This window comes from Ammospiza caudacuta, chromosome 6, assembly GCF_027887145.1.
Source record: "Ammospiza caudacuta isolate bAmmCau1 chromosome 6, bAmmCau1.pri, whole genome shotgun sequence".
In the NCBI taxonomy this organism is placed as follows: Eukaryota; Metazoa; Chordata; class Aves; order Passeriformes; family Passerellidae; genus Ammospiza; species Ammospiza caudacuta.
This window is the reverse complement of record NC_080598.1, coordinates 53,545,926-53,553,836: the sequence shown is the minus strand read 5'-3', so window position 1 is coordinate 53,553,836 and position 7,911 is coordinate 53,545,926. Positions and strand designations below refer to the sequence as shown.

Below are 7,911 nucleotides of genomic sequence, written 5' to 3'. Positions count from 1 at the left end.
GGCCGCCTCCCCTCGGCGGGCAGCGGCGTCCGGCGCGGGCTCGGGTGCGCCGCTCCCTCGGGCCAGGCAGGAGCGGCCGCTGCCGGAGGTAAGGCGGGGCCTGCCCGCGCCCCCTCCCCTGCCGCCGCCGCTCGCCCCGCCGCGCCGCGGGCCCTTCCTCGCAGCCCTCCGCGCGGCGTGGGCTCGCCCCGCTCCACCGCCTTCCCCGCAGGAGGCGCCGCTCTTTCCGGACACCCGCTCGCGCCGCCCCAGGGCGCGCTCCGCGGGCCTCGCCGACCCTGCCTTCCCCCGCGTGGCCGGTGCGGGCTGGGCTGGGCCTCCTTCCCCGGGAGCCGCAGCCTCGGTCGCGGCCCGGCCCGGCCTGTCCCTGTCCCGCTGCCCGGCCGGAGGGGCCGGCGCGTCCCCCGGGTCCGCCGTGGGCGGGTTCGCTCCAGCCCGGCCTGCGCGGGTTTGTGCGGAGCGAGGCGGCGGCACTGGCGTTCTCCCTTGCCCCATCCCCCCTCGAGAGGCTGATCGAAACGAGAGTAAAGCAAATGGCTTAAAACTGCTTTCCTCATGATGTGATTATTTTTGGTTTTGATTTTTTTTTAAACATGTTTGATACGGTGTGAATGCTCCCTGCTCCTAGTTCAGTTTGCCGTGGAGCCTCCCGTGCCCCAGCTCTCGGGGGCGGCTCTGCGGGTGTGCGGCTCCTCAGAGCCCTCCTCTGGCTGGAGAAGAGTGCTCTGCTTTCTTTCCTTTCTCAGCCCCTCTGCTTAAGCAGAGCAGTAAAATCTTCGGAGGAAAAAAAAGGGAGGGGGAGTTGAAACTAGAATAAATCGTAAACTGTTTATTGACAGGGGTGTTGCTCCTGAAACAGCCTCGCTATTTCAGCCTTCCCCTATCGTTACAACAGCTGCCTGTCCCATGAACCCTTCCTCCTCTTCCTCACCCAGCAACACTTGATTAGAGTTGCTCGAGCTGAGGTTGTGCTTTGCCTTCAGTTCTTAAATTTTGAATTTGGCATGCAATTTTTTAGCCTACATTCAGCTCTCAGAATAAGCTCAGTTCTTCCTTTTGGTAGTTGTCCCTCATGGTTCTAAGCTGCTCTTGCTCCAATCTTGGTGTCTGCTCTTCTGGATGGACTTGTCCTTGGAACCTAAGCTTGCTCCGGAGATGAGGCTGAAAGTAGATTGTTTTTGTCCCTTCTAAGAGCATGTAATGTAGGCACCTGTCTATTCAAGTGACTGCTTTGTTCGTTGAAAATTGCTACAATGTTAGCTTAATGTCTCGCAAGTGTTTTCTGCCTTCAGTTGTTGTAATGCCATGACTGTCAAGTGAAACATAAGTATTTTGTCGGTGAGTGAAAAACAACTGTGGCATTCTGTATGTCCACTATCAGGTTCCTGGTACAAAATAGTCAGCCAGTGTACAAGCTGTGGGAAGGAAAGGCACGATGGGCTCAAAGGCGGGGGTGGCTTCCTGATATTTTTGCTCAATTAAGTAACTTAATATGGCAGAGATTCAAGCCTGCTGGCTTGTGCCCGAGTAAAGTTTTCAGTTATGTTTAGCAGGGATTGAAGTATATATTGCAGTAGAGTTGAAAACACATTCTTGACATTGTGTGCTGAGAAATAGATTTAGGCTGTTGGGGGAAGAAATGCCACAAGCCCCAAAATCATTTGTAATCTATATCACTGTTTCCAGAGATGGCCTGATCTGCTGCTGAAATCAGATGTGCTTGAAATAGAATTCTGATTTCAGTATGGTACAGAAATTAAAAATAGACTGCATTATGCCTCTCTGTATGGAAAAGTGTGCATCTTGATGGTGTTTTCATTGTAATAAATCTATTTAGACATGTCTACTGTATCTGTGTAATACTTCATCATAGTGGTGCTGGTTATGTAGTTAATGTGAAAAATTGTGTAGTTCTCAGCAAGTGAGTATTTCAGTGGTTGCTTTTTTGAAAAAACAAAGGCACTTTAAGGGTACTGGAGGTCTTAAGGGATCTGTATCTTTTCTGGTGGGCTGGCATAGTGCTCAGTGCATGAGACCTCATGATGCCTGTGGCTCAACCTTTTGGAAGCCTGTGTGCTTCTGTTAAGTCTGCCCTACTGATGGTTGAAGTCAGGGTGGCTTGCTTTATTCTTAATTAGGAGTTATATTATTTAAAGTGAGGTTAATATTTTCTAAATTAAGAACATTATTTAGGAACATGCAGATAAAGACAGTGCATAAGGGTTTTTAATTAATTCTGCTCTAAAGGAATTAGGGAAAAAAGTTTGTGGGTGTCTTCAGGATGAACAAAATTAAAGCTAAGAAATAAAATTACAAAGTGGGCTGGTAAATTGGTAGAGCTTATCAGTTTCTTTTTTCTTTTCTGGTCAAATGGCTGTCTGAAGATCTGATTTAAGAAAGAGGCAAGGGAGTTAAGAGCTTGTTTTCTGTGGATAGATAGTAAACTATCTTCCCTAGAAAGATCAGTCAGGTGTTGATAGTAAGAAGCACTCCATCTGCTTAAGAAAGCTTTAATGGGAGGCCAAGAGGTATGGGGACAAACCTGTAGTAAATAATGTAATAGTTGCAAGTTAGCAAGCTGATAAAAGTGAATTAAGAAGTACATACTTTTTTTGAACTGTTCTGTTGGATCTGGACTTTTTTTTTTTTTTTTGCCTTTCAGCATTTTGTGCTACCTTCAAATTAATAATTTCTTACCAGAAGTTTATATTTAATGCATGAGGCAGTCTTGTGCTTAGTTAGTATCTAGCTAGGTTCAGCTGGGTGGGGAGGGAGATAATGTCAAAATGACAGGACTTCCTTTTTTCAGTAGATTAGTACTACCTCATGCATCTGTAATCAGAATACTGTCAAGACATGTTTTCTTGGATCCTAATTGTAAGAATAAATGTCATTTGGAATTTGATTCCTGACAATTAGCTAAATTTGTGGTAGTTAGTATTTTTTGTAAGTGCATCAGCCAAATGTTTAGCTAATTTTAGGAGCTTCTTTTGATATTATTCTTGATAGATTGGCTTCTTCCCAGTATCACAGTCACCACTATCACCATCATTCTTTCCTTAACCTTACACTGGAGTGGGATTAGCAGTTTGTTCTTTGCAGAGTAGATGAATGCAGTGCATACAGCAGTGGTTCAGTCTTTCCTCTTTTCCAAATACTTTATGCTTGTGCTCATGGTTGACACACCTGTGGTGGTAAAGCTTTTTATAGTAAAGGGAATTATTTGATTCTGACCATCCTTTGCCAAAGAACTTGTTAGAGACACTTCAGCTTCCTAGGTTTGGCTTTAGATGACTAATAATGTTTTTAACTTAGACTGTTATGTAAAATATAAGAAAGAACCTCTCAAAACTAAAAGTACAGCTGGAGTTTTTCATTGCTCCATAAAAATGGTCCATCAGTATTGTTTGGCCTTAGTCTTGTGTATTTGGAGCTAGGCTTGTGTTTGTAGCAGTTAAGAGGTGACTTCATGCCCAAGTGTATTTTAACATTGCTTTGCATTTTTGGTCTTGCCCTTCCTCTGCTTTAACCTTCCTTGCTCCCTTTTTCTGTTTTTAGCTGCTCTGCCCTACATTGCCTCTTGATTGCATCTTTTCTAACAAATGACTATTCCAGTTGCTCCATGTATTCCTGCCCTTCCTTTACCACTTCCCATCCTGTTCAGGTAGTCTGTTACTCCTTTTTCTTTCTTTGCAATAAGGAAGAATTAGAGCTGTGTTCTTTCATTTCATTTCTGGGTTCTGTGACCAGGCCAGAGCAGCAGACCTGTCACTGCAGGAGGCTTCCACCTGTGTATCTGACCTGGGCTGCATCATGCAGAGGTGTGAATGACTGGGCTTGAGATCAGTTTTATCTCCAGCACTGGTGTTTACAGGCTCTGAAGCTGGCCAGATGTACCTATAACACATAAAGCAGAAATAAAGGAAAATACATGGTTCTGAGAATCTAGCTGCTAATATCCTATTAGGAATCAAAATACAATATAACTTGTAACTTGAGAGATATCATTTTACTTTTCAGAAGGATTTTATGAGCCTGATGTTAAAGTGTGTTGTGTACTGGGGGATGACAGATTAGTTGGTTTATTTTATTCTTGGGTATATTCCCAATATCTCTGAAGGAATTGGCTAACCTGTCCTGTAAGTGCCTACAGCAGTGTTTGAACATATGGTTTTCAGCTAGTGTTTTAAAGTAGGCCAAAATTGTTTTTGTAATTGAAGATAGATTGTAAAGTCTGACAGTTCTATTCAGTTCCTTTGTTATTGTTTCTGTTCAGAGTGTGATAACCTGCACTGAAAGGAGGGGAGTCAGTCTCTGGGGCTCCTGTGTTAGCTATCTGATTCTAGCCTTTTGCATGCAGATCAGTTTGTAGATTGTCCTTTATATATGTTTGTATATATTTTAGAATATGATAAATAATGATGGAATCATCTCAATAAAACTAAGTCTCTTACGTTACAAATGCTGCCTGCATTTCTCAGTTAATCTTGCTTTGTATTTAATGCTTTATAGCACTGGTGCCCAAAGTTTTCAAGTAATGTTTCAGCAGAGTAGGAAGAGGATGTGGTGTGTGGATTTCTGCTTCCACAGGACCTGAATTGCTGGTTCAGAACTTCCAGTATGCTGGGTCTTGCCTGGTGTGCCCATTCCTGTGCCAAGCTAAGGGAGGATAAGTTGTGGGAAGGGGTTGGTGCCAACCAAGCATGAGGTGCAGGTGTTTCCTGCCCTTACAGGTCCTGTGGGAGTTGTCTTTGTGGCCACTGTTGGAGGTGCTTGGTTATCTTTATTTGATGACAGTTTATAGATGTAGCCACATAATAACTTCAAGAACTAAGAGAAGGAGATTTTGCATTTAAATATTTCTGACAAGGACTTCTGAAAGATCTCTTTTTACAGGTTTCCCTCTAGGTAATTCAAATGAACTGATGTCTGCAATTATATAATTTGTGGAACTGTATGTCTGCTTTGTCCCACTGCTCAAGTCATCAGTGAGGATGATAATCAGTGTTAGTCCCAGTACTAATCCCTGGGCTATGCTGGTGTGACTGGTCTCCAGCTGAACCTCCTGCCATTCACCACAGCCTCTTCAATCCAGCAGTGCAGCCAGTTTTCACTCCACCTCACTGTCCACTACTTTAGTTGGTAGTTCATCAGCTTGTGTGAGTATGTGGTGGTAGATGATGTTAAAAGCCTTATCAATGCAGAGATGAGCAGCATCCACTGCTCTCCCATCAAGGTTATTTGCTTCGACAGCTTCCCTCCCCTCAGCCCTGTGAGGCCACATCTGGAGTGTAGTGTCCAGTTCTGAGCCCCCAGTGTGAGAGCTGGAGTTACTGAGGAGGGGCCTGAGGTGATTAAGGGACTTTCCTCACATGAAGAAAGGCTGGGAGAGTTGAGACTGCTTGGCCTGGAGAAAAGAAGGCTCAGCAGGATCTCCTCAGTGTGTACAAATACCTGAAGGGAGGGTGCAAAGAATGAGGGCCAGGTTTTTTCAGGGGTGACAAGAAGTAAGAGGCAACAGAGGATGTTCTCTCTGAGCATCAGGAAATACTTTCTTACTGTGAAGGTGACTGACCACAGTTTGGAGACTGAGTCTTCATTCTTTGAGGTATTTAAAAGCTGTCTGGACATGGTCCTGGGCAGCTGGCTCCAGGTGGCACTGCCTGAGCAGGGGGGTTGAACAGTCAGTCTCCAATGATCACTTTCACTGTGACTTTTTTTAAAGTTTGTTTAAATGTTTGTATTCCTGATCCTATTTCACCAAAGATCCATCAAATCTCAGGACCTTCTTGTCTTTCTTGTACTTTGTCCCTTGCCAGATTCAACTCAAATGAGCTTCAGCTTTCCTGGCATGCTCAAACAATACCTTGGTTTTTGCGGAGTCGGCTGGCCATGCTTTCACTTCTTCTGTTTCTTTGTTTGAGTTTTGTCAGGAGAGTCTTGTCAATTGATGCAGACCTGTCATTTTCACTTAACATCCTGCACATAGAGGTGGTGCATTCCTGAGCTTGGAAGAAGTGATGGTTGAAAGTTCACCTCTTAAGATCTTTATAATGATGGAGTAGTAGCAGAATAGCTTTGTTTCTATCCTGTAGTTTTCAAATGTGTACTCTTAGAAGAAGTGAAAGTAGTAGGCCTCTAGAGTGTATTTTGTGAAACCATGAGCAGATGCCCGAGTTAACAAACACCAAGTTAGCCTTGTGCATCAAATCTCTAGTTCCAGGCAGCTGTATAAGATTTGTTTTAGCATGCAAGGTTACTTGTTTTTTCCCCTAAATACAACAGAATAGAATTTATCATTTTCAAAAGTAGAAGGTGTTAAGCATATAGATGCTTTTGTTACATTTTTGATACCTGCTGTACAGACAGCATTCCAGTGTTTGTTAAAATGGTTCTGTTTTACTGCAGTGGTAGTCACTATTCCTTATTCTGGTTTCAGCATTTGTTTTTCCAGACTTTCACTGGGATATGATGAATTGTCACCACTATGCTCTTCTATTCTTTTGATAGAATGGGACAGAGGTTGATATTTTATGGGACAGTGTTCATAAAGTTGGTTTTCTTGCTTCTTCAAAACCAGTGATAAAATGTTCAGATCTTCCAGACTTAGCTGGTTTTCCCTGCGTCTATTTACAGGTTTATTTATTCAGTTTTGTCAATTGAACCCTAGATACAAAAGCATTTCTTTAATGCATCTGCATAGTTTCTTGTTGAATATATTACTCAGAAATACCTACTGGCCTGTATCTAAAAGTCTGTGACCCATTTGTCCAGGGTTTAGTTTTTCACATAAACAAAACTGACTTTTCAAAATAGCCTCACAGCCTTCTGGGTTAGTCTCCACTGCCACATACAGGCTGTGGCATCTGGGTGGTCTGTGAGCTTCCAGGTGGCAAGGTTAGAGCTGCTGGGATTCAGGAAACTGGTGACTGACACATTGCAACAGTCTTGTTGTGGAACTCCAGCTCCAATCTCTGTAAACCAGCAGCCATTCTATAACTTCTGCTGCTCACTTTGAAGGGTAACTGCCTGTCTTTGGATATTCCTGGTATGTCTTTTATATATGTGTGTGTATATATATATATATATATATATGTATGTATATGTATATATGTGTGTATATATATGCTTATATATATATGTATGTATATATATGTATGTATGTATGTATTGATGGTCCTGCAACTGGATAGTCCTTGATAATCCTTTCTTTGGAAACTGCCATTTTCAAATGAAGTGGATCTCAGCAGGAAGCTGAGCTGTGTATGGATGAATTTCTTTGCTTAAGGAACTTGGTGTGCTGGGATAGTATTTTTAGAATTGCAGAAAGTAATCAGGGTTGGCTGGTGAAGAAAGAAATGGCTGGTTACTTTGGATGACCACCTACAATGTGTAATCTTCCCCTTTGCTAAGCGGAGTTGCATTGATAGCATATTAATATATTAACTTTACTTAAAATAGAGAAGCATCCATTCCCTCTGGGGTATGCTGCACCTGATTCTGTCAGTCAGGAGCAAGGAAAATGGATGTTGTCAGACCAATTTGAGAAGCTCTGTGTGCTGATACAGTGAGTACACTAATAGAACTGTAAAACTTAGAGCTGCAGAAAATGACTGTTGGGTTTTCATGTGGTTGTCAGATTCAGATTGTAGCTGTTCTCTGCCCCTATTTCCAAAAGTCAGCATTCAAGCAGTTATTTGTTCCCAGCTGATGCTTGGGAACAGTGAGCTCTGTAAGGGCTCATGAAATTACAATTTTTGCATTTGTCAATTCCCTATTTGAAAAAAGAATTCCTGTTTTCAAGACAATGACAGATAATATTATGATTTCCTTCTGTCACTGTAGGATGCTTGGCTTCTACAGCCTGTTTCTCTGGCTTTCTGAGTCTTTGAATCCATGCCTGAATATAAA

The 7,911-nt window shown here is 42.9% G+C and overlaps 1 protein-coding gene across 1 annotated transcript in view; it reads left to right on the top strand.

Moving 5' to 3' along the window:
- Positions 1 to 18: 18 nt before the first annotated feature.
- The window catches only part of SETD3 (SET domain containing 3, actin N3(tau)-histidine methyltransferase), a 62,918-nt gene continuing 55,025 nt past the window's right edge, over positions 19 to 7,911 (top strand). Inside the window, exon 1 of the mRNA XM_058806491.1 lies at positions 19 to 88. The gene's annotated coding sequence lies outside the window, so the exon portion shown is untranslated. The remainder of the gene's footprint in view (positions 89 to 7,911) is intronic.